Below are 26,148 nucleotides of genomic sequence, written 5' to 3' on the forward strand. Positions count from 1 at the left end.
GATGAAAACCACAGAGTGGGGTGGTACAGATTTAAGAGGTAAAACAAAGAGATAATTCTATTAGTCAATGATGTTGAGAAAGTATCGGAAATACAGGCCAGTGAGGTAAAATGGATAGAGACCAGGGCGATCAGTGACAGTAATGTGCCAATGAGAAGATATAGAAACCCTGGGGTCACCAGTGACAGTAATGGACAGTGTGGATACAGGGAGACTGGGATCATCAGTGACAGTAATGGGATAGGGAGTGGTTTATTACACAGAAAACACACCCAAAGGATGAGATGCAATCAGTGCAAATATTATGTGTAAGGATCATTTAAATGGTCAAATAGGGAAAGCACAGAAGAATTTTGGTCCAAATACATGCAAATTGGATTTGACAAAAGAGTGAGCCTGGACATTGTGGGCTGAAGGGCCATTACTACACTGTACAAGCTGCATGACTCTGAGGGGGCAATAAATGAATGAATCCCCCTGATGGGTGAATATTGAGAGTGACCACAATGCCAGTCTCTCTCTGGGTGAACAAACTCCCTCAGTTCAGGGGCTGACTATCTGATTGTTGTTTCAGTTCCGGCGGATGGAAGATTCCCGAGACTGTTGTTCCCACCCATCACTGCTCTGGGGCCAGCCCGGGCTGGTTAAACGGTAGGGTCAGAGTTTGCAACTCTGGGGCTCGGGGATGGCCGGGGAGGGTCAGAAGAGGGGAGAGTGCCCCTGATGGGCACTGACAGGCGAAGCCCTGCCCCTGATGGGTGCTGACAGGTGAAGGCCCGCCCATGATGAGCACTGACAGATGAAGCCCCGCCCATGATGAGCACTGACCGGTGTAGCCCCGCCCCGATGGGCACTGACAGGTGAAGCCCTGCCACTGATGGGTGCTGACAGGTGAAGCCCTGCCCCTGGTGGGCACTGACAGGTGAAGCCCCGCCCCTGATGGGTGCTGACAGATGAAGCCCCGCCCCTTGATGGGCACTGACGGGTGAAGCTCCGCCCCTGACACATCGGCACCCATCATTGTGTTTCCCATCATAAGTTCATCAGTGATAGGAGCAGTATCAGTCCATTTGGCCCATCAAGTCTACTCCGCCTTTTAATCGTGGCTGATCTATATCTCCTTCCCAACCCCATTCTCCTGCCTTGTCCCCATAACCCCAGACCCGGCACCCCAGGGTGTCACCACCTGGAGCTGTTCTCAGTGCTGCTGTGGGGAGTGTGGGTGGTGAGGGTGAGGGCAGCAGCTCACCACTGACTGAGGCAGGTCAGACCGGACGGTGGGTTGTGATCACTCTGTTACACCGGCTCCAGATTCACATCCCATGCAGCACTGTGGGACCGGGTACATTTTACAATGTTTATAAACCTCATTCCAGGTCCCCATCCCAGCGTGGGAGACGGGGAGGTGACCAGGACAGTCTGGTTCAACTGGCATGGAAAGCACTGTGAGACACAGCATGAGATCAAGGTGAAACACTGCGGCGGTTTCTTTGTCTATCAGCTGGAACCCACACTCTGCTGTAACAAGGTGTATTGTACAGGTACGTCGCAGTTCCCAGTAATGCATCTGAGAGGTTGTTGGGAAAATCCGGCAAGTGCTGAGTCAGCAATTTTCCAAACACTGGTGATCATCTTGGTTCACAGTCCTACACCGACTGTCTGAGCCAAACCACGGGGGCCTGACCCCCACCCCGTCACTGACCCCAACACAAGTGTAGGATGGCCCCTGTCCCAGCTCACCCACCCACCCATTGCCCCCACCCTGTCACTGGCCCACTCACCCATTGCCCCCACCCTGTCACTGACCTACCTCACCCATTGCCCCCACCCTGTCACTCACCCATTGCCCCCACCCTGTCACTGACCCACCTCAAGTGCAAGATGTCCTCTGACCCAGCTCACCGACTCACTCATTGCCTCCATCCTTTATGGACAAGACAGTTCCCTCGTTTCCCACGCACTCAGGTCCAAGCTGTCCCCTCCTAAGAAAGGGCAAGTAGAAATGTGTGAAACGAGCAAGTGTAGAACAAATAAACAGGCGGTAAGGAGAGAATGTGTGATTGGAGATCGGGCCTGTACTCGTTGGAGTTTAGAAAGATGAGGGGGAGATCACATCAAAGTATACCCTATAATGAGAGGCCTAGATAGAGTGGATGTGGAGAGGATGTTTCCAGTATTGAAAGAATATAGGGTCTGAAGAAGGGTCTCGACCCGAAACGTCACCCATTCCTTCTCTCCCGAGATGCTGCCTGACCTGCTGAGTTACTCCAGCATTTTGTGAATAAGAATATAGGGCCAATGGGCACAGCCTCAGAATAAAGAGACATACCTTTAGATACGAGCTGAGGAAGATTTATCTAGCCAGATGGTGGTGAATCTGTTGAATTCATTGCCACAGAAGGCTGTGGACATTGGTATCTCCAAGACGATGGTATATTTAAAGTGGAGATTAACAGTTTTTGATTACGAAGATGGACAAAGGTTTCGAGGAGAAAGAGAATAGGGTTGACAGGGAACGATATACAGTATCAGCCATGACTAAATGGCGGAGTAGTCGATGGGCCGAATCAGGGAGAGAGTGAGTCAGGGAGAGAGTCAGGGGGAGAGAGAGTCAGGGAGAGAGAGAGTGAGGGAGAGAGAGAATGAGGGAGAGAGAGAGTGAGACAATAGACAATAGACAATAGACAATAGGTGCAGGAGTAGGCCATTCAGCCCTTCGAGCCAGCACCGCCATTCAATGCGATCATGGCTGATCACTCTCAATCAGTACCCCGTTCCTGCCTTCTCCCCATACCCCCTCACTCCGCTATCCTTAAGAGCTCTATCCAGCTCTCTCTTGAAAGCATCCAACGAACTGGCCTCCACTGCCTTCTGAGGCAGAGAATGCCACACCTTCACCACCCTCTGACTGAAAAAGTTCTTCCTCATCTCCGTTCTAAATGGCCTACCCCTTATTCTTAAACTGTGGCCCCTTGTTCTGGACTCCCCCAACATTGGGAACATGTTATCTGCCTCTAATGTGTCCAATCCCCTAATTATCTTATATGTTTCAATAAGATCCCCCCTCATCCTTCTAAATTCCAGTGTATACAAGCCCAATCGCTCCAGCCTTTCAACATACGACAGTCCCGCCATTCCGGGAATTAACCTACTGAACCTACGCTGCACGCCCTCCATAGCAAGAATATCCTTCCTCAAATTTGGAGACCAAAACTGCACACAGTACTCCAGGTGTGGTCTCACCAGGGCCCGGTACAACTGTAGAAGGACCTCTTTGCTCCTATACTCAACTCCTCTTGTTACGAAGGCCAACATTCCATTGGCTTTCTTCACTGCCTGCTGTACCTGCATGCTTCCTTTCATTGACTGATGCACTAGGACACCCAGATCTCGTTGAACTCCCCCTCCTCCTAACTTGACACCATTCAGATAATAATCTGCCTTTCTATTCTTACTTCCAAAGTGAATAACCTCACACTTATCTACATTCCTCACACTTATCTACATTAGTGAGTGAGGGAGAGAGAGAGAGAGAGGGTGAGGGAGGGAGAGAGAGAGAGAGTGAGAGAGAGTGAGAGAGAGTGAGAGAGAGTGAGGGAGAGAGAGAGAGAGAGTGAGAGAGAGTGTGAGGGAGAGAGAGTGAGAGAGAGAGTGTGAGGAACAGAGAGAGAGGGAGTGGGGGAGAGAGAGAGGGTGAGTCGGGGAGAGAGAGTCTGGGAGAGAGTGAGAGCACTCTGCAAAAGCCTGGCTTCACACGGAAGCAAGGCATAGATCTTGTTCGAGGAGGATGCAATGTTGAAAGCAAGACGCGTGACCTGTGAGAGTTGGTATTTTTTGGTGTTTGCACGGACTCTTTGTCTGCAGCCGACTTCCCACCTGATGAGCTGATCATTCTGTTTTAATCTCTCACCCTCCCTCTCCCGCCTCCATTCTCTTCTTCCAGATCCACCGTCAGACACAACTCAGGAACCCCAGGGAACAACGAGTGGAGACTCAAGTCAAGGATTGACCAGTGACCCAGCAGGGTCTGCAAGCTCAGGTATTAGTGGTGGGGAGCATGAAGCACAGGAACAGGCCCATTGTCCCACAATATCCGTGCCATTCAGAGGGTGGTGAAGGTGTGGAATTCTCTGCCTCAGAAGGCAGTGGAGGCCAGTTCGTTGGATGCTTTCAAGAGAGAGCTGGATAGAGCTCTTAAGGATAGCGGAGTGAGGGGGTATGGGGAGAAGGCAGGAACGGGGTACTGATTGAGAGTGATCAGCCATGATCGCATTGAATGGCGGTGCTGGCTCGAAGGGCTGAATGGCCTACTCCTGCACCTATTGTCTATTGTCTATTGTCTATTAAACATATCTCCCCTGCCTGCACGTAATCCATATCCCTCTATTCATTGCATGTCTACTTGCCTAAACAAAAGACTCCTTGATAGCCACTGTCTCTGATACTCAATGCCCTGACCGATGAAGGCAAGCATACCATATGCCTTTTGATCATTGCCACTTTCAGGTTGTTATGGACTTGGACCCCAAACCCCCTCTGCACATCAATGGTCTCAAGGGTCTCGCTATTAACTCCATTAATAGATAGAGTAGATGCACAGAGTCTCTTGCCCAGAGTAGGGGAATTGAGGACCAGAGGGCATAGGTTCAAGGTACAGGGGAAAAGATTTAATAGGAATTTGAGGGGTAACTTTTTCACACAACGGGTGGTGGGGATATGGAACAAGCTGCCAGAGGATTTAGTTGTGGCTGGGACTATCCCAACGTTTAAGAAACAGTTAGACAGGTACATGGATAGGACAGGTTTGGAGGGATATGGACCAAGCACAGGCAGGTGGGACTAGTGTAGCTGGGACATGTTGGCCGGTGTGGGCAAGTTGGGCTGAAGGGCCTGTTTCCAGGCTGTATCACTCTGTGACTCTATGAGGCCACCTGTCAGCTGTGGTCCGATGCTCGAGAAAAACTAATCTGTCCAACCTCCCCTACAGCTAAATACTCTCAAATACAGGGAACATTCTGGTAAAAACCCTTCTGTACTCTCTCCAAATCCGCCATGGAGGGGCAAAGCCTATTTTCCCTGTGGCTCAGGCAATTTAGATGGGATATTATAAACTAATGAGGAATATAGAGTGCAGGAAACTTTCCCCTCAGAGTCAGACAAAACTGGAGGGTATATATTTACGGTGAGGGGGGAAGAGAGTTAGAAGGCAGATGCCATCTCCAGAGAGTAGTGACCACCTGGAATACACTGTCAGAGATCTTTATTTGGGTGATGATGTTATATTTCATAGAGTACAGCGGAGGTTGGTGGATGTGGGTGGGGGTACAAGAGTCTGTGTGACTTTGAATGAACTGGACATTAACTCTAACCATCATCGTGCCCCCAGCCGCAGACTCCACACTCGGTGATCCGTGTGTAAACCACACCGTCCTGGATCAGCCCTGGAGGAGCACGGGTTGTACCAGCACTGAGTGCACCAGTGGGGACTGGAAGAATGATGAAAACCACAGAGTGGGGTGGTACAGATTTAAGAGGTAAAACAAAGAGATAATTCTATTAGTCAATGATGTTGAGAAAGTATCGGAAATGCAGGCCAGTGAGGTAAAGTGGATAGAGAGCAGGGCGATCAGTGACAGTAATGTGCCAATGAGAAGATATAGAAACCCTGGGGTCACCAGTGACAGTAATGGACAGTGTGGATACAGGGAGACTGGGATCATCAGTGACAGTAATTGACAGTGTGGATACACAGAGACTGGGATCATCAGTGACAATAATGGACAGTGTGGATACAGGGAGACTGGGATCATCATCAGTGACAGTAATGGGACAGTGTGGATACAGGGAGACTGGGATCATCAGTGACAATAATGGACAGTGTGGATACACAGAGACTGGGATCATCATCAGTGACAGTAATGGGACAGGGAGTGGTTTATTACCCAGAAAACACACCCAAAGGATGAGATGCAAATCAGTGCAAATATTATGTGTAAGGATCATTTAAATGGTCAAATAGGGAACCACACACTTTGGTCCAAATACATGCAAATAGGATTTGACAAAAGAGTGAGCCTGGACGTTGTGGACTGAAGGGCCATTACTGCACTGTACAAGCTGCATGACTCTGTTGAGGGGGCAATAAATGAATGAATCCCTGCGGTGAGTGAATATTGAGAGTCGGCCCAATGCCAGTCTCTCTCTGGGTGAACAAACTCCCTCAGTTCAGGGGCTGACTATCTGATTGTTATTTCAGTTCCGGCGGATGGAAGATTTCCGAGACTGTTGCTCCCACCCATCACTGCTCGGGGACCAGCCCGGGCTGGTTAAATGGTAGGGTCAGAGTTTGCAACTCTGGGGCTCGGGGATGGCCGGGGAGGGTCAGAAGAGGGGAGAGTGCCCCTGATGGGCACTGACAGGCGAAGCCCTGCCCCTGATGGGTGCTGACAGGTGAAGGCCCGCCCATGATGAGCACTGACAGATGAAGCCCCGCCCATGATGAGCACTGACTGGTGTAGCCCCGCCCCGATGGGCACTGACAGGTGAAGCCCTGCCACTGATGGGTGCTGACAGGTGAAGCCCTGCCCCTGATGGGCACTGACAGATGAAGCCCCGCCCCTGATGGGTGCTGACAGATGAAGCCCCGCCCCTTGATGGGCACTGACGGGTGAAGCTCCGCCCCTGACACATCGGCACCCATCATTGTGTTTCCCATCATAAGTTCATCAGTGATAGGAGCAGTATCAGTCCATTTGGCCCATCAAGTCTACTCCGCCTTTTAATCGTGGCTGATCTATATCTCCTTCCCAACCCCATTCTCCTGCCTTGTCCCCATAACCCCAGACCCGGCACCCCAGGGTGTCACCACCTGGAGCTGTTCTCAGTGCTGCTGTGGGGAGTGTGGGTGGTGAGGGTGAGGGCAGCAGCTCACCACTGACTGAGGCAGGTCAGACCGGACGGTGGGTTGTGATCACTCTGTTACACCGGTTCCAGATTCACATCCCATGCAGCACTGTGGGACCGGGTACATTTTACAATGTTTATAAACTTCATTCCAGGTCCCCATCCCAGTGTGGGAGACGGGGAGGTGACCAGGACAGTCTGGTTCAACTGGCATGGAAAGCACTGTGAGACACAGCATGAGATCAAGGTAAAACACTGCGGCGGTTTCTTTGTCTATCAACTGGAACTCACACTCTACTGTAACAAGGTGTATTGTACAGGTACGTCGCAGTTCCCAGTAATGCATCTGAGAGGTTGTTGGGAAAATCCGGCAAGTGCTGAGTCAGCAATTTTCCAAACACTGGTGATCATCTTGGTTCACAGTCCTACACCGACTGTCTGAGCCAAACCACGGGGGCCTGACCCCCACCCCGTCACTGACCCCAACACAAGTGTAGGATGGCCCCTGTCCCAGCTCACCCACCCACCCATTGCCCCCACCCTGTCACTGGCCCACTCACCCATAGCCCCCACCCTGTCACTGACTTACCTCACCCATTGCCCCCACCCTGTCACTCACCCATTGCCCCCACCCTGTCACTGACCCACCTCAAGTGCAAGATGTCCTCTGACCCAGCTCACCGACTCACTCATTGCCTCCATCCTTTATGGAGAAGACAGTTCCCTCGTTTCCCACTCACTCAGGTCCAAGCTGTCCCCTCCTAAGAAAGGGCAAGTAGAAATGTGTGAAACGAGCAAGTGTAGAACAAATAAACAGGCGGTAAGGAGGGAATGTGTGATTGGAGATCGGGCCTGTACTCGTTGGAGTTTAGAAAGATGAGGGGGAGATCACATCAAAGTATACCCTATAATGAGAGGCCTAGATAGAGTGGATGTGGAGAGGATGTTTCCAGTATTGAAAGAATATAGGGTCTGAAGAAGGGTCTCGACCCGAAAAGTCACCCATTCCTTCTCTCCCGAGATGCTGCCTGACCTGCTGAGTTACTCCAGCATTTTGTGAATAAGAATATAGGGCCAATGGGCACAGCCTCAGAATAAAGAGACATACCTTTAGATACGAGCTGAGGAAGATTTATCTAGCCAGATGGTGGTGAATCTGTTGAATTCATTGCCACAGAAGGCTGTGGACATTGGTATCTCCAAGACGATGGTATTTTTAAAGTGGAGATTAACAGTTTTTGATTACGAAGATGGACAAAGGTTTCGAGGAGAAAGAGAATAGGGTTGACAGGGAACGATATACAGTATCAGCCATGAATAAATGGCGGAGTAGTCGATGGGCCGAATCAGGGAGAGAGTGAGTCAGGGAGAGAGTCAGGGGGAGAGAGAGTCAGGGGGAGAGAGAGTCAGGGGGAGAGAGAGTCAGGGAGAGAGAGAGTGAGGGAGAGAGAGAATGAGGGAGAGAGAGAGTGAGGGAGAGAGAGAGAGAGAGAGAGAGAGGGTGAGGGAGGGAGAGAGAGAGAGAGAGTGAGAGAGAGTGAGGGAGAGAGAGAGAGTGTGAGAGAGTGAGGGAGAGTGAGGGAGAGAGAGTGAGAGAGAGAGAGAGTGAGGAACAGAGAGAGAGAGAGTGGGGGAGAGAGAGAGGGTGAGTCGGGGAGAGAGAGAGTCTGGGAGAGAGTGTGAGAGCACTGCAAAAGCCTGGCTTCACACGGAAGCGAGGCATAGATCTTGTTCGAGGAGGATGCAATGTTGAAAGCAAGACGCGTGACCTGTGAGAGTTGGTATTTTTTGGTGTTTGCACGGACTCTTTGTCTGCAGCCGACTTCCCACCTGATGAGCTGATCATTCTGTTTTAATCTCTCACCCTCCCTCTCCCGCCTCCATTCTCTTCTTCCAGATCCACCGTCAGACACAACTCAGGAACCCCAGGGAACAACGAGTGGAGACTCAAGTCAAGGATTGACCAGTGATCCAGCAGGGTCTGCAAGCTCAGGTATTAGTGGTGGGGAGCATGAAGCACAGGAACAGGCCCATTGTCCCACAATATCCGTGCCATTAAACATATCTCCCCTGCCTGCACGTAATCCATATCCCTCTATTCATTGCATGTCTACTTGCCTAAACAAAAGACTCCTTGATAGCCACTGTCTCTGATACTCAATGCCCTGACCGATGAAGGCAAGCATACCATATGCCTTTTGATCATTGCCACTTTCAGGTTGTTATGGACTTGGACCCCAAACCCCCTCTGCACATCAATGGTCTCAAGGGTCTCGCTATTAACTCCATAATTTTTCCAGAAATATGGGCTTCCAAAGTGCAACACCTCACACTTACTTGGATTAAATTCCATCTGCAGTTTCTCTGCCCATTTCTACATCTACATCCCGCAAATCTACATCCCGCTGAATACGTTGACAACCTTCCTCACCATCCGCACCTTCACCAATTTTATCATCTCCACACAGTTACAAAAGACACAAAGTGCTGGCAGGTCTAACTCAGCAGGTCAAGCAGCATCTCCGGAGAACATGGACATTTCCCAGTGAAACTACTAAGTCAGATTTGGACTTGCATAACAACAGCAGCCCCCATTTCAGTCTCCCAAGTTCCTGCCTAATAATGCTGTAATGAACCCTGCCCCAATTTAATACTTCCCCCAAGGTCCAGACAGACCAATTCATAACTCTCTTAAAACTATGGAGCTGTAATCTTTGTTGCCAAAATGTTCTCTCACTGAAACACCAGGAGATGCTCATTTCCTGGCTCATAAAAGGGAAGGTTCTTCCCCTTGATCGTTACATGGTTGCATTTTGGGAAGTCAAACTGGACAGGACCGACAGAGTGAATGAGAGAGTTCCCTGAAAGTGGAGTCACGAGTAGATAGGGTGGTAAAGAAGGCTTTAGGTTATGACGGGAATTGATAGGGTGAATGCACAGCACCTTTTATCCAGGGTTGGGGAAGCAAGAACCACAGGACTTAAATTTAAGATAAGAGGGGAAAGATTTAATAGGAGCATGATGGGCAAACATTTCATTTAGTGTGGTGGATGTATGGAACAAACTGCCGGAGAAGATAGTCGAGGCAGATACAATAACAAAATTTAACAGTCACTTGGTCATGTGCATGGATAATAACATTTTACCGGAATATGGGCAACATGTGGACAAATGGGACTAACAGATAAGTCGGCATGAACGAGGTGGGCCGATGGACCTGTTTCTGTGCTCTATGGTCAATCCCTGAAATTCACCCTGACTCTAAAGGGGAGTGGGAGGGGGCACGTGGAGTGAAGAACGTTTTTGATGGAGAGTGGGTGATGGGATATTAGATGATGCTGATATCTCCACATGGGCACTCCTTGAATTGCTGTACACATCTCTAAGTTTGATGCCATGTTGCGGTGTTGCCGCACTACCGTCTCTCGGTTCCTTCATTCCAGATCCCACGATCTCCACAGGGGAACAGACCCAGGGATCATCAACTGGAGAATCTACCCAGGAACCGTCTTCCGTTCCAGTGGGAGACACGTCCTCAGGTACCAAGCCCCCTCATACGTTATCGCCTGTCCTTGCAGCCAGCTTTTGGAGAGGACAGTAGTTTATTCTGCAGTGGACAACAATTCCCCTTGGATTGAGGTTGATTGAGGGAACCACTCCAGAAATACTGCCTCACCCGCTAAGTTACTCCAACACTATGTCTTTTTTTGTGAACCAGCATCTGCAGTTCATTATGTCTCCACATGGGGTTTAATATAGATATACAGTGTGGAAACAAGCCCGTTGGCTCTCCGAGTCCACGGTGACCAGTAACCAACACACTAGGGACAATTTACAATTTTTGCAGAAGCCAAATTAACCAACAAACCTATAAGTATTTGGAAAGTGGGAGGAAACCGGAGCGGCTGGGGAAAGCATACTGGCTCACAGGGAGAACTTACCAACTCCGTGCAGACAGCACCTGCAGTCAGGATGGAAGCCAGGGCTCTGGCGCTGTAAGGCAGCAATAACCGGGGTGGGAAAGGTCCTTGATTATGTTGGCTGTTTTCCCGAGGCAGTGTGAAGTGCAGATGGAGCCAATGGTGGGGAATCAGGTCTGCGTAACAGACTTGGCAACATCCACAACTCTGCAATTTCTTGCTGTCTTGGGCAGAGCTGCTCCCAAACCAAGCTGTGTTGCAACAATGTTGTGAGATGGTGTGTAGTTGGATTACAGAAGACATTTGTAAGGCGCTGTGATGACTCGGGGACAAGAGGGTCAGTGCTTAGGCCTCAGTTAGTCATTATGAGTAAAATAACTTGGCTGAGATGAATAATTGTTAGTGTTCCCTGAGGACAGAGATAAACCCAGATATTCCCCACTGACCCACAGTGTCCCTCACTGTCCACAGTCAGTGTTCCCTGGGGACTGAGATACACGCGGATATCTCCCACTAACACCAGTGTCCCTCACTGTCCACAGTCAGTGTTCCCTGGGTGGGGAGTGAAAGGAGAATTGGAATGTCCCAGAGAGGGGGAAGGAGTGGCCTGAAGAGAGGGTGTGTAGATAGAGGTGGACTAGGAGAGTGGGGGATTTTGGACGTGCACAGTTCTACTGCCGGACACCCCAGCCCACCTTTCAGTGACAGGAATCATTGAAGGAAACGGTGTTCCCCTTGGTCAGTTCCCAAAATTCATCGTGACTCGGACTGATGAGAGTGAGGTGGTTGCTGGATGTTTGGATGGGAAAGGCAGCGAAAAGGGATAGATGATGGTTTCTCCACACACCGCTCCTCAATGACAGCATCAAAGCAAATGTGAAGGCATACAATATGGCAAAGATTGGCGGGAAGCTAGAGGTTTGGAAAGCTTTTAGGAACCACCGTTTAAGAAGTGATCGAGGCAATAGAAAGGAAATTTTAGCCGGACTTCAGTGATCTATAAGATTTTAGAGTCCATTATTATTAGTCAAGTCAAGTTTATTTGTCACATACACATACACGATGAGCAGTGAAATGAAAGTGGCAATACCTGTGCATTGTGCAAAAAAAGAATTACAGTTACAGCATATAAATTAAAGTTAATACAGAGAAGGCAAAATTTAGTCCCTGGAGTTATAATAGTTAACAGTCCTGATGGCCTGTGGGAAGAAACTCCGTCTGATCCTCTCCGTTTTCACAGCGTGACAGCGGAGGCGCTTGCCTGACCATAGCAGCTGGAACAGGCCGAATGCACTACTCTCTGCAGGGCCTTCCTGTCCTGGGCAGAGCTGTTCCCAAACCAGACTGTGATGTTACCGGACAGGATGCTCTCTACAGCCCCAGAGTAGAAGCATTGAAGGATCCTCAGAGACACTCTGAATTTCCTCAGCTGTCTAAGGCGCTGCTTTGCCTAACCCACCAGTGCGGCAATGTGTGTTGTCCATGTCAGATCCTCTTTGATGTGAACTCCCAGGTATTTAAAGCTGCTCACCCTATCCACAGTAGACCCATTTATATCCAGTGGCGTGTACGTCCTTGGATGTTGAGCCCTTCTAAAGTCCACAATCAGCTCCTTAGTTTTTTTGACATTCAAGAGGAGGCTGTTGTCCTGACACAAGAGTGCCAGATCAGCCACCTCCTCCCGGTAGGCCTTCTCATCGTTGTCGGAGATCCGGCCCACCACCACAGTGTCATCAGCAAACTTGATGATGGAGTTGGAGCTGAACCGGGCCACACAGTCATGTGTGTACAGGGAGTACAGTAGGGGGCTAAGGACGCAACCCTAGGGGGATCCTGTGTTCAGGGTGAGGGGGCTGGATGTGTGTTCCCCCATCCTGACCACTCGGGGTCTGGCGGTGAGAAAGTCCAGGACCCAGGCACACAGAGGGGTGCTAAGCCCCAGTTCCAGCAGCTTCTCAGCCAGTCTGGTGGGGACTATGGTATTGAAAGCTGAACTAAAGTCAATGAACAGCATCCTCACATAGCCCCCCTTCTGGCTGTCCAGATGAGAGAGAGTGCAGAACCTGGGAGACCGCATCATCCGTGGACCTGTTCGGACGGTATGCGAACTGTAGTGGGTCCATGTTGCGAGGAAGGAGGGCACAGATGTGCTTCTTGATTAGTCTCTCGAAGCATTTCATGACAACCGAGGTGAGGGCCACCGGTCGGTAGTCATTTAAACAAGCTGGAGAGGCATTCTTTGGCACCGGTACAATAATGGATAAGCTTTCAGGGTACTCGGCCGCATGTCATAAAATAGACCAAAATCAACATTGTTTTGTTCAGGGGTGATCTTGCCCGACAAATCTGTTGGAATTCTGTGAGGAAGCAACAAGCAGAACAGATAAAGGCGAGGCAGAGGATGTTGTTAACTTGGATTTTCAGAAGGCCTCTGATAAGGTGCTGCAAGTGAGGCTGCTCAACTATAAAAGAGCCTGTGGTATTAGAGGCAAGGTACAAACATGTAGTAACGGTGGGCAGTCTGTCAGAAGGCAAAGAGTGTGAATAAAGGATGCATTTTCTGGTTGGCTGCCGGTGACGTGTGGTATTCCACAGGGGCCAGTGTTGAGTCCACTACTTTCCATGTTGTATGTTAAAGATCGGTGTGATGGAATTGATGCATTGTGGCCAAGTTTGGCGATAATATGAAGATAGGTGTAGGGGCAGGTAGTATTGAGGAAGCAGGGACTTTGCAGAAGGACTTGGGCAAGTTGGCAGATTGGGGAAAGAAGTGGCAGATGGAATACAGCACAGCAAAGTGTACGGTCATGCACTTTGGTAGAAGGAATAAATGTTTAGACTATTTTCTAAATAGAGGATCAATAAATCTGAATTGGGTGTTGGGAATGCTGGTTCAGGATTCCCGAAAGATTAACTTGCAGGTTCATTCGCTAGTAAGGAACACAAATGCAAGGTTAGCATTATTTTTCAGACTAGAAGATAAAACAAATGATGTAATGCTGAGGCTTTATAAGGCGCTGGTTTCATATTAAAACTATTCTCCCTCGTCTTTGACATTTTCACCCTGGGGTAAAATTTCTAACCCTATCAATGCCTCTCATAATTTTATTTACTTCTGTCTGGTCTCCACTCAGCCTCGACGACCCAGAGAAAACAATCCAGGTTTGTCCAAACCTTCATGACAGCCAATACCGTCTAATCCAACCCGCATTCTGGTACATCTCCACTGGGTGGAAATGTCAAAGCTGAGGGAGCATGGTTTTAATATGAAAGGAGTAAAGTTTAAGGGTGAAGTGGGGACAAGTTTTTTTTTGGACCCAGTGAGTAGAGGATGCCTGGAGCGGCTCCCAGGGGTATTGGTGGAACCTCTCCATAGCCACCACATCCTTCCTGTAATGGGGTGACCAGAATGACAAACAACACTTCAAATGCAGCCTATCCACAGTCCTATATAACAGTCGAGGGAAGAGTTATAGAGATAATTTATGTTCCCAAAATGGGAACTTTTTCCAAAATGCTCTGAAACATCTGGCCAGGCTTGTGCCCTGGATCAGTGAATGGCAGGGCCCTGGGAAGTGCTGTAGAGCAGCGAGATTTAGGAGCTGGAAACATAGAAAATAGGTGCAGGAGGGGGCCATTCGGCCTTTCGAGCCAGCACCGCCATTAATTGTGATCATGGCTGATCATCCACAATCAGTAACCCGTGCCTGCCTTCTCCCCATATCCCTTGATTCCAGTAGCACCTAGAGTATCTATCTTTCTCTTAAGTCCATCCACTGATTTGGCCTCCACTGCCCTCTGTGGCAGGTTATTCCACAAATTCACTGGGTGAAAAAGTTCCTTCTCACCTCAGTTTTAAATGGCCTCCCCTTTATTCGAAGATTGTGGCCCCTGGTCCTTGTTCATGAGCACAGTTCCCTGAGGGTGACATTACAGATCGACAGGGGGGCAAAGGTGGCTTTTGGTACATTGGCCTTCATCAGTAAAGGTACTAAATACATAAATTAGGAGATGTCGTGTTACCATTGTGAGGTAACATGTGATGTCATTGGTAAGTTGGGATGTCATGTTGGTGAGGTCACATGTGGAGTGTGTGATCAGTTTTGGTTATCCTATTATAGGAAAGATGTTCTTAAGCTGGAAAGATTGCGGAGATGATTTACGAGGATGTTGCAAGGAACAATGGCCTGAGCTATAAGGAGAAGTTGGACTGGCTTGGAATTTATTCCTTGGAGGGCAAGAGGCTGAGGGATGATCTCGTATGGGGTATAAACGTCAGGGTAAATGCACAACATCGTTTATCTCGGGTTGGGGAAGCAAGACCCAGAGGACATTGCCCCCACCCTGTCACTTGTCCCACTCCCCCCTGTGACCAAGCTCAGATGTTCTCGGAGCAGAATTACACCATTCGGCCCATCAAGTCTATTCTACCATTCAATCTATCTATCCCTATCAACCCCATTCTCCTGCCTTCTCCTCATAACCCCTGACACCCATACTAATCAAGAATCTATCAATCTCCAGCTAAAAAATATCCATTGACATGGTCCCCACAGCGATCTGTGGCAATGAAGTCCACAGATTCACCACCATCTGGCTAAAGAAATGCTTCCTCATCTGCTTTTGTTCGGAGGCTATGTCCTCTGGTCCCAGATTCTCCCACTTGTGGAATCATCCTCTGCATTCACTCAATCCAGTCCTTTCACTATTTGGCAAGTTTCAATGAGGTCCCCTGTCATCCTTCTAAACTCCAGCGAGTGCAGGCCCAGTGCCGACAAACACTAATCATATGTTATCAAGGGGACGGGATCTGTTGCTTCTTTCCCTCACCTCCAACCATGATCGAGTCCTACCTTACCCCCTCCGCTGGGGGAACACCCACCCCCCGCCCAACCTCCCACCCCGGGACTCAGCTGTTCCCCCCCTGGAATCAGTCATCCCCTCACCACACCTCCCCTCCCCGGGTACGATGGGAAGAGGGGGAAAAGAGAAGGGAGCGAACGGGGAGAGAGGCTGGTGGGCAAGGGGAGGGAGAGAGGGGTGAGAAGGCAAGGGGAAGGGCCATGAAATCAGAGGGATAATGATGGACAGATTGCATTGAGTAATGGATGGAATGAAGGAGTGGAGGGAGAGGGAATGCAGGAGAGGGATGGATAATCGTTGGGGTCACCAGAGACTGGTGTTGGCCACGCACTTCGGTCTCGTTCCATCCCACAGAGCTGCTGGATTATTTCCGCACTACACACACTGTCTGTCCACACTTTATTACAGATCCAGCCTCCGTACCAACTGAGGAACCCCAGGAAGCAACACCCCAACCCTGGGAGGATTTGTCCACCGCCCCAGAACCAGATACAAGCTCAGGTATCGATGGAGTCAAGTCAAGTCAAGTCAATTTTATTTGTATAGCACATTTAAAAACAACCCACGTTGACCAAAGTGCTGTACATCTAAGGAAAAAATGAAACATACAGTAGCACACAAACTTAACAGCACATACAAAACAGTTCACAGCGCCTCCTCAATGGGCCTCAAACGCTAGGGAGTAGAAATAGGTTTTGAGCTTGGACTTAAAGGAGTCGACGGAGAGGGCAGTTCTGATGGGGAGAGGGATGCTGTTCCACAGTCTAGGAGCTGCAACCGCAAAAGCGCGGTCACCCCTGAGCTTAAGCCTAGACCGCGGGATAGTGAGTAGGCCGACCTGAGGGACCTGGAGTTAGAGAGGTGGGTTAGAAGATTTTTGATGTAGGGGGGGAATGTCCATTTAAGGCTTTATATGTGAATAGGAGGAGCTTGAAGTTGATTCTGTACCATACAGGGAGCCAGTGGAGAGAGGCCAGAATCGGCGTGATGTGGTCCCTTTTACGGGTACCCGTCAGGAGTCTCGCTGCGGCGTTTAGAAAGATGAGGGGGAGATCACATCAAAACTTGCCCTATAATGAGAGGCCTAGATAGAGTGGATGTGGAGAGGATGTTTCCAGTATTGAAAGAGTACAGGGCCAATGGGCACAGCCTCAGAATAAAGAGACATACCTTTAGATATGAGCTGAGGAAGATTTATCTCGCCAGAGGGTGGTGAATCTGTTGAATTCATTGCCACAGAAGGCTGTGGACATTGGTATCTCCAAGACGATGGTATTTTTCAAATGGAGATTGACAGTTTTTGATTACGTAGTTGGTCAAAGGTTTTGAGGAGAAGGAGAATAGGGTTGACAGGGAACAATATACAGTATCAGCCATGACTAAATGGCGGAGTAGTCGATGGGCCGAATTGCCTCATTCTGTTCCTCTGACATGAATTTATGAACCTGAGATTGAGGATGAAGTGGAAAGTAAGTGGAGAGCTTGAGGAGAATGTATTTTGAAAACAGACTGACCCCTAGGGGCAGGGGGTTGAATGCTGGAGTCAGAGAGAGAGTCACAGTGAGAGACAAAGAGTCAGAGAGAGAGAGAAAGAGTCAGAGAGAGAGAGTCAGGGAGAGAGAGTCAGAGTGAGAGAGAGTCAGAGTGAGAGAGAGAGCCAGAGCGAGTCAGAGAGCAAGAATCAGAAAGAGAGAGAGAGTCAGGGAGAAAGAGAGTCAGTGAGAGTCAGGGAGAGAGAGTGAGAGAGTCAGGGAGAGAGAGGGGGTCAGGGAGAGAGGGGGTCAGGGAGAGAGAGTCTTGGAGGGAGAGAGAGTCTTGGAGGGAGAGAGAGTCAGCGAGGGAGAGAGAGGGAGTCGGGGAGGGGGAGAGAGAATCAGGGAGAGAGAGAGAGAGTCAGGGAAGGAGAGAGAGAGAGAGAGAGTCGGCGAGAGAGAGAATCAGTGAGAGAGAGAGAGTCGGCGCGAGAGAGAGTCGGCGAGAGAGTCTGGGAGAGAATGTGAGAGCACTCTGCAAAGGGAGCGAGGCGTAGATCGTGTTCGAGGAGGATGCAATGTTGAAGGCGAGACGTGTGACCTGTGAGAGTTGGTATTTTTTGGTGTTTGCACGGACTCTTTGCAGCCGACTTCCCACCTGATCAGCTGATCATTCTGTTTTAATCTGTCACCCTCCCTCTCCCGCCTCCATTCTCTTTTTCCAGATCCACCGTCGGGCACAACTCAGGAACCCCAGGGAGCAACGAGTGGAGACTCAAGTCAAGGATTGACCAGTGACCCAGCAGGGTCTGCAAGTTCAGGTATCAGTGGTGGGGAGCATGAAACACAGGAACAGGCCCATTGTCCCACAATATCCGTGCCGTTAAACATATCTCCCCTGCCTGCATGTAATCCATATCCCTCCATTCATTCTATGTCCACTTGCCTAAACAAAAGACTCCTTGATAACCACTACCTCTGATACTCAATGCCCTGACCGATGAAGGCAAGCATACCATATGCCTTTTGATCATTGCCACTTTCAGGTTATTATGGACTTGGACCCCAAACCCCCTCTGCACATCAATGGTCTCAATGGTCTCACTATTAACTCCATATTTTTTCCTGAAATATGGCCTTACAATTTTTGCTGAAGCTAAATTAACCAACAAACCTATAAGTATTTGGAAAGTGGGAGGAAACCGGAGCGGCTGGGGAAAGCACACTGGCTCACAGGGAGAACTTACCAACTCCATGCAGACAGCACCTGCAGTCAGGATGGAAGCCAGGGCTCTGGCACTGTAAGGCAGCAATAACCGGGGTGGGAAAGGTCCTTGATTATGTTGGCTGTTTTCCCGAGGAAGTGTGAAGTGCAGATGGAGCCAATGGTGGGAATCAGGTCTGCGTAACAGACTTGGCAACATCCACAACTCTGCAATTTCTTGCTGTCTTGGGCAGAGCTGCTCCCAAACCAAGCTGTGATGCAACAATGTTGTGCGATGGTGTGTAGTTGGATTACAAAATACATTTGTAAGGTGCTGTGATGACTCGGGGACAAGAGGGGTCAGTGCTTAGGCCTCAGCGAGTCATTAGGAGTAAAATAACTTGGCTGAGATTAATAATTGTTAATGTTCCCTGAGGACAGAGATAAATCCAGATATTCCCCCACTGACCCACAGTGTCCCTCACTGTCCAAAGTCAGTGTTCCCTGGGGACTGAGATACACCCGGATATCTCCCACTAACACCAGTGTCCCTCACTGTCCACAGTCAGTGTTCCCTGGGTGGGGGAGTGAAAGGAGAATTGGAATGTCCCAGAGGGGGAAGGAGTGGCCTGAAGAGAGGCTGTGTAGATGAAGGTGGACTAGGAGAGTGAGGGATTTTGGACGTGCACAGTTCCACTGCTGGACACCCCAGCCCACCTTTCAGTGACAGGAATCATTGAAGGAAACGGTGTTCCCCTTGGTCAGTTCCCAAAATTCATCGTGACTCGGACTGAGGAGAGTGAGGTGGTTGATGGAGGTTTGGATGGGAAAGGCAGTGAAAAGGGATAGATGATGGTTTCTCCACACACCGCTCCTCAAAGACAGCATCAAAGCAAATGTGAAGGCATACAATATGGCAAAGATTGGCGGGAAGCTAGAGGTTTGGAAAGCTTTTAGGAACCACCGTTTAAGAAGGAATCGAGGCAATAGAAAGGACATTTTAGCCTGACTTCAGTGATCTCTAAGATTTTAGAGTCCAATATTATTAGTCAAGTCAAGTTTATTTGTCACATACACGATGTGCAGTGAAATGAAAGTGGCAATGCGTGCGGATTGTGCAAAAAAAGAATTACAGTTATAGCATATAAATTAAAGTTAATACAGAGAAGACATCGGCTGCTCACTGCCCTCCCTGGAGCACCTGTTCAGCCTACGCTGCCTCAGTAGAGCAGGCAAAATAATAAAAGATCCATCCCACCCCGGCCACCGTCTGTTTGTTCATCTGCCCTCTGGTCGACGTTTCAGGTCGATCAAATCCCGAACAAACAGACTTAAGAACAGTTTTTACCCCAGGGCCATACGAGAACTGAACACTACCTTTGCACTAGGCAACACCGTTAAAAAATCTTGTACTTAATATGATTGTATTTAATTGTATTAATGTATTTATTTGTTTTTGCATTTATTGCATATATGTTTGTACGCACCGTCAGGATTGGCTATTTTTTAATTTCGTTGTACTCGTTGCAATGACAATAAATGAATATTATATTATTATCCACTGCTCTGGTCCACAGTTACGTGAGGTGCTGAGGAAGCAGCTGCCCTGTGAACAAGTCAAGCCCAAGGGCCCACAGACCGGAAAACGGCAGAAGAGGGGAAGGAACTGAGCCGGAAGGTTCTGGATTGCGATCATCCAACACGTCACAGGATGACGCGGGGAGGTGGTGGGTGTGTGGGATGGGGGTAGGGTAGACGTGTGGGTGGGCAGTTGGGGAAGGGTGGGGTGGGGAGGTGTGTGATTGAGAGTGTGGTGGAGCGGGCAGGAGGAGAGGGGTGGGATACTTTTGTAGGGTGGGGTGGGTGTGTGGGTTGGGGTAGGGTGGGATGGGCGAGGGTGGGATGGGCGTATGGGGTGATGTGCGGTGAATGGGCTGGGCGTGTGGGCGATGTGTGTGGATTGGGGTGGTGGGTGTGTAGGGTGGGCTGATGGGCTGTGTTGGGTTGTGGTGGTTTGGCAGGAATCCAAGCTGATGGTGTCAGAGATATCTGTATTAACTGCCATCTAATTATTCCATCATAATTTCTGTGTTTTATTGATAAAGTTCCTATTTCATTCTGAAAATTACACAGTTGGTTATTTCTCAGTGACGTGACAGAATTAAACATGATTACATTCAATTACCTATTCCTGTAATGTCTCAATATTTCTGATGCATCTGACAGTACACACTGTTGAAGAATAATATATTTCTATGTTTCCGTTAGCTGTAATGCAACTTTAATTTACTAATATTATTAAAAAGTAATACAATAAAGACACAAAGTAAATCCTGTGTAAATCCTTGCTGATCAAGGAGATCATTGGAAATAAACTGCAGATGACATAAAACCTGGTGGTGCTGCTGCCACTGAGGAGGGTTGTCTTGAGTACAAGGTGATGGTGATTAGTTGGTAAGATTGTCAGAGCGATGGCGATGGAACATAATCCTGTTAATTCTTGTGTGTGTCCTGCCTTTTGGTTCTCCCTGACTGTGAGCTGATTCACTGAGGGAGGATTAATAACAGTGGAACATCCTTTGGGCCTGAGATACCTGAGAATCACCCACACACCCACCACCATCCTATCTATGGGAGGTTGAATGTAAGGGGAGAGGATGCAATCATGTTAAGTCCCTTAACACCATTGATGTGCAGGGGGATCGTGGAGTTCAAGTTCATAGCTCGATGAATGTGACAGATGGGGTGATAAAGATTGCAGATGATATGCTTGCCTTTATTGCCAGTGGCATTGAGTGGAAGGGTCAGAAAGTTATGATGCTGCTGTATAGGACTTTGGTTAAGCCTCATTTGGAGTATTGTATGCAGTAGAGGTCTCCCCATTACAGGAAGGATGTGGGGACTTTGACGAGGGTGCTGAGGAAGTTTACTGGAATGCTGCCTGGATTAAAGTGTTTCAGTACTTGGAGAGGTTGGATAAACTCAGTTTGTTTTTTTCTGGAATGCCTGAGGTTGTGGGAAGATTTGATGGAAGCATGTATAATTATGAGTGGCATCGGTAGGTTAGACATTGAGAACCTTTTCCCAAGATGGAAGTGTCCAAGACTAGAGAACGTAGGTATAAGGTGAGAGGGGGAAAGTACAATGGAGATGTTCCAGGCAAGTTTTTGTACACAGAGAGTGACGGGGCCTGGAATGTATTGACAGGGGAGGTGGTGCAAGTAGATACATTAGTGGAGTTCAAGAAGCTTTTAGATCGGCACATATAGAAATTGTCCCTCGTGGGTGTAGGATAGAGTTAGTGTGCGGGGTCGCTGGTCGGCGCGGACCCGGTGGGCCAAAGAGCCTCACCGCGCTGTATCTCTAAACTAAAGAAACTAAACTACAATACTCCCCAGTTCCTACCATTCATTCGGAAAATCCTTTCCTGGTTTGACTTTCCAAAATCCAGCACCTCGTATTTGCATGGATTCCATTTGCCATTCCTCTGCTAAACTTACCCAGTTTATCAAGATCCCGCTACAATTCATGGCAAACGTTTGGCTGTCCACAATGTTACCTATTTTATTGTAATCTGCAAACCTACTGACGATGTCTAATACATTGCCAGCCAACGTGGACCCAGTCATGGTGTATTTCACCAGTCGGCCACCAGTCCGAAAACCATTCTTCGACCATCACCCTCTGCTGCCTTTTATTAAGTCCATTAAGTATCTCAATAGTATCCATTCCCTCGAACCCATGCCATCAAACCTTGCAGAATAATCTTCCACACAGCATCTTATTGAATGCCTTGCTGAAGCCCATACAGACTACGTACACTGCCCAATCATTATTCTCCTTTTTTACAGCTTCAGAAACTAAATAAAGTTTGTGGAACATGATCTCCCGCGCACTAAAGCTGTGTTTGCTGTCACTATTCAACTCCTATCTTTTCAAATGCATGTATTTTCTTAACCCTAAGAATCTCCTCAGTAACTTACCTACCACAGATTAGTTAGCTTTCTCGTTCATAGTTCCCAGGTTTTTCTTTGTCCCCCTACTGAAATAAAGAACAGCATCAGCCATCCACCATCTTGTGGCACCTCACTCTGGCTAACAATGATGCCTATCTCTCAGCCGGCTTTCTTCTCCGGCTTCCCTCTGTGCTTTGAATATAGCAGATCAGCCTCAGGAGATCTATCCACCTTCATACATGACAACCAGCATCTATCTACCTTCATACATGACAACCAGCATCTATCTACCTTCATACATGACAACCAGCACCTATTTCAGGCCGCGCCTGACAGTGAAAATTCCGCGGCGGGCCAACCCAAGCCCCGCGATTCGGGGCGAGCGAAGATGCTGCCACTGCCGGAGCTCCCGATGTCGGACCCATCCAGGGCTGCGAGCTTCCGACATCCCCACGGCCGGAGCTTCCACAGGCGAGTCCCAGGTGGAGGCCGTCAGCTCCAGGGGTTTGGCCGATGGTAGGCTGCAGCGTGAACACGGCCCAGAAACAAAAGGCAAAAGGTCGCCTCTCCGTTGGGAAGAGACAATTTTGCATTTACAGTTCCCGCCACCCCCCCCCCCCCCCCCCCCCCCATAGTACACAACCCCAAAAAAAACACATCACATTTACACTACAATCAAGACAAAAAAACAACATAAAAACACAAAGACAGAAGGACTGCAGGTAAGCTGCAGCTGCTAGGGCATCTGTCCCCAACACCAACCCTGGCAACACATGCCAGCCACCTACCACTATCTGTGTAATAACTCACTCCAATAAGTGTTTGCAGGCTGCCAAAACCATTGAAGTTCGCCTTGCCTCAATTCTAACTTTAACGTGAGGACCAGTTCTGCCCGTTTCCATAACCATGTAAAAACTAATATAACTATGGTCACTGGTCCTAAAGTGCTCCCCAAATGACATCTCAGTCACTTCCCCTGTCCCATTTTCCAAGAGTGAGTCAAACTTTGATCTATCCCAATGGGGGGTCCTTATAAGTCAACTGGAGGACATTTGCTGAACACAGAGAAAGGGCTTCCATCTAAGCCCTTAGCATTTTGGCTCTGCTAGGCCGAGGAGAATGTTGGTGATGAAAATTGAGTGGGTCTGTGGTCGAGGAAGAAGCAGACGGCTTTAAGACCTTCCTGGTGGGGAGAGAGGTCCAGTGACTGAACATCCATATTAGAGATGAGGGAGTGGAGGCCTGAAAAACGGAAGTCATAGAAGAGACGAAAGGTGTGCAGGGTGTCTTGGACGTAGGTCAGGAGGGATTAGACCAGGGGGGATAGGATGGAGTTGAGGTATGTGGAAAGTAATTCAGTGGGGCAGAAGCAAGCAGTAACAATGGGTCTGCCAGAGCAGCTTTGTTTAGCAGGCAGATAGCCTAAGTGATAAAATCAGAAATGGTCCGTGAGATTAAGACATGGTGCTCATCTGCAGGATCATGGTCCACGGATCAATAGGAGGAGGTGCCTGAGAGCTGTGAATACAGAGAATCAGGCAAAAGACAGGGTTTCAACAGTTAAGGCCAACTGAGGGTATGAGAGAATGTCTCGCTCAAGTTGAATGGAGCAGGTTATTTTAGTGAAAAGGAAGATCAGCCAAGAGGGATGTTTATAAAAGTGTTGACAAAAGCTCATGATATGCACGTCCCTGTTCGAGTGAAGGGTAAGGCAGTCAAATGTAAAGGAGCTTGGCTGACAAGAGAAATTGAGGCATTAGTCAAAAATAAGAAGAAAGAATGGGATGGGTACAGGCAGCTGGGATCAAGTGTATCCCTGGAGGAGTTTTGGGAACTAAGGAGCAAAGTAAAAAAGGAAACCAGTTGGGCAAAAAGGGGCCAGGAGATAGCTCTGGCAGACAGCATTAAGGACAATCCCAAGAGATATGATAAATACATAAGTGGAAAATGGGTAACTAGAGAAAGAGTGGGACCCCTCAGCAATCAAAGCGGCCAACTCTGGAGCCACAGGAGATGGGGAAGGTCCTCTATGAGTATTTCTCCTCTGTATTTACCGAGGAGAAAGACAGGAGGACGGAGAAACTTGGGGCAGTCAATGAAAATGGCTTGAGAGCAGTCAGTGTTATGGCCGAAGAGGTGCTGAAGGTACTATCATGTATGAAGGTAGACAAATCTCGAAGGCTTAATTACATATATCTGAGGGCATTGTGAGAAACTAATGAGGAAGTTGCGGGGGCACTGGTTGAGATTCATGAGTCGTCTTTTTCCAAGAGAGGTGCCGGAAGACTGGAGGATGGCAAGTGTTGTGCCTCTATTCAAGAAGGGGATGCAGGGGAAATGCTGGGAACTATAGAAAGGTGAGCTGAACATCTGCAGTTGGAAACTTATTTTTGAGTATTCTGAGGAATATGATAAACAGGCATTTAGATGGGCAAGGGCTGATTCGGGATAATCAGCACGGTTTTGTACATGTGAGGCTGTGTCTCACAAATCTCATTTAGTTTTATGAAAAAGTGACCAAAAAAGTAGATGAGGGCAGGGCTATAGATGTTGTACATATGGACTTCAGCAAAGCATTGGACAAGGTTCTGCATGGTTGGCTGCTCTGGAAGGTTGGACCACATGGTATCCAAGGAGAGAGAGCTCAATGGATAGAAAATTAGCTTCATGGAAGGAAGCAGAGGGTGATGGTGGAAGGTTGCTTCTCAGTCTGGAAGCCTGTGTGCATTAAGGTTTGGTGCTGGCACCGTTAATGTTTTTCATCAACATCAATGATTTGGATGTGAACATACACGGCAAGATTAGCAAGTTTGCAGATGATACATAAGTGTGTGGTTTTGCAGATGATGAACAAGGCTGTGTAAAATTGCTGCAGGATCTTGATCGATTGGCTAGGTGGGCTGAGGAATCGTTGGTGGAATTTAATACAGAGAAATGTGAGATGTTGCATTATATGAAGTGTAATATGGACAGGACCTGCACGATGAATGGCAGGGCTCTGAGGAGTGTTGTTGAGCAGAGGGATGTAGGAGTGCAGGTGCATGGTTCCTTGAAGGTGGAGTCGCAGGTAGATCGGTTGGTCAAAAAGGCTTTTGGTGCGTTGGCCCTCATCTGTCAAAGTATTAAGTATACAAGTTGGGAGGTCATGTTGCAGTTGTATAAGACTTTGTTGAGGCCGCATTTAGAGTATTGGTGGTCAGTTCTGGGCACCATGCTATAGGAAATATTTTGCTGGAAAGGGTACAGATAATATTTGCAAGGATGACGTCAGCATTTTCATACAGAGGGAGGTGAGCGTATGGGTTGAGCTGCCGGAGGAGGTAGTTGAGGCAGAAACTACAACAACATTTAATATACATTTGGTCCGGAGCATGTATACAAAATGTTTAGAGGGACATGGGCCAAACGCGGGACTAATGCAAATGGGGCACCTTGATCAGCATTGGCAAGTTGATACGAAGGGACTGTTCCCATGCTGTATGAATCCATGACTCTACGACTGTCTTCAACACTCTGTATCATCACTTTGCTTTACTTATTGTATATGAGTTTGACGATCGTGTTACTGTATGCTATTGTATGATCTGGTTGGATAACATGCAAATCAAAGCTTTTCACTGTACCTCGGTGCATGTAGCAATAATAATTCTAAACGCACAGCTGAAACATAGAGCTCCTGCAGAAATTTAACAATTCAGTTTCAGTATGTCTCCCATATCTGTTTCATTTTCAAACGGCTTCAATTCTGTTTCAACACTTCGCATCGCAACGTCCAGTAAATCAATTTAGTGGGGAATATTGTGTCCACTTTGCGATAGCTGGTGGAAAAT

The 26,148-nt window shown here is 48.4% G+C and overlaps 1 long non-coding RNA gene across 1 annotated transcript; it reads left to right on the plus strand.

Moving 5' to 3' along the window:
• The first annotated feature begins 3,940 nt into the window (after positions 1-3,940).
• LOC144590962 (uncharacterized) lies at positions 3,941-8,890 on the plus strand. Its single transcript, XR_013546642.1, has 4 exons — positions 3,941-4,039; positions 5,387-5,534; positions 7,059-7,150; positions 8,801-8,890. It is a non-coding gene; the product is annotated as an uncharacterized LOC144590962 (long non-coding RNA).
• Positions 8,891-26,148: the final 17,258 nt, after the last annotated feature.

Source organism: Rhinoraja longicauda, unplaced genomic scaffold (genome assembly GCF_053455715.1).
Source record: "Rhinoraja longicauda isolate Sanriku21f unplaced genomic scaffold, sRhiLon1.1 Scf000430, whole genome shotgun sequence".
NCBI classification, from domain to species: Eukaryota; Metazoa; Chordata; class Chondrichthyes; order Rajiformes; family Arhynchobatidae; genus Rhinoraja; species Rhinoraja longicauda.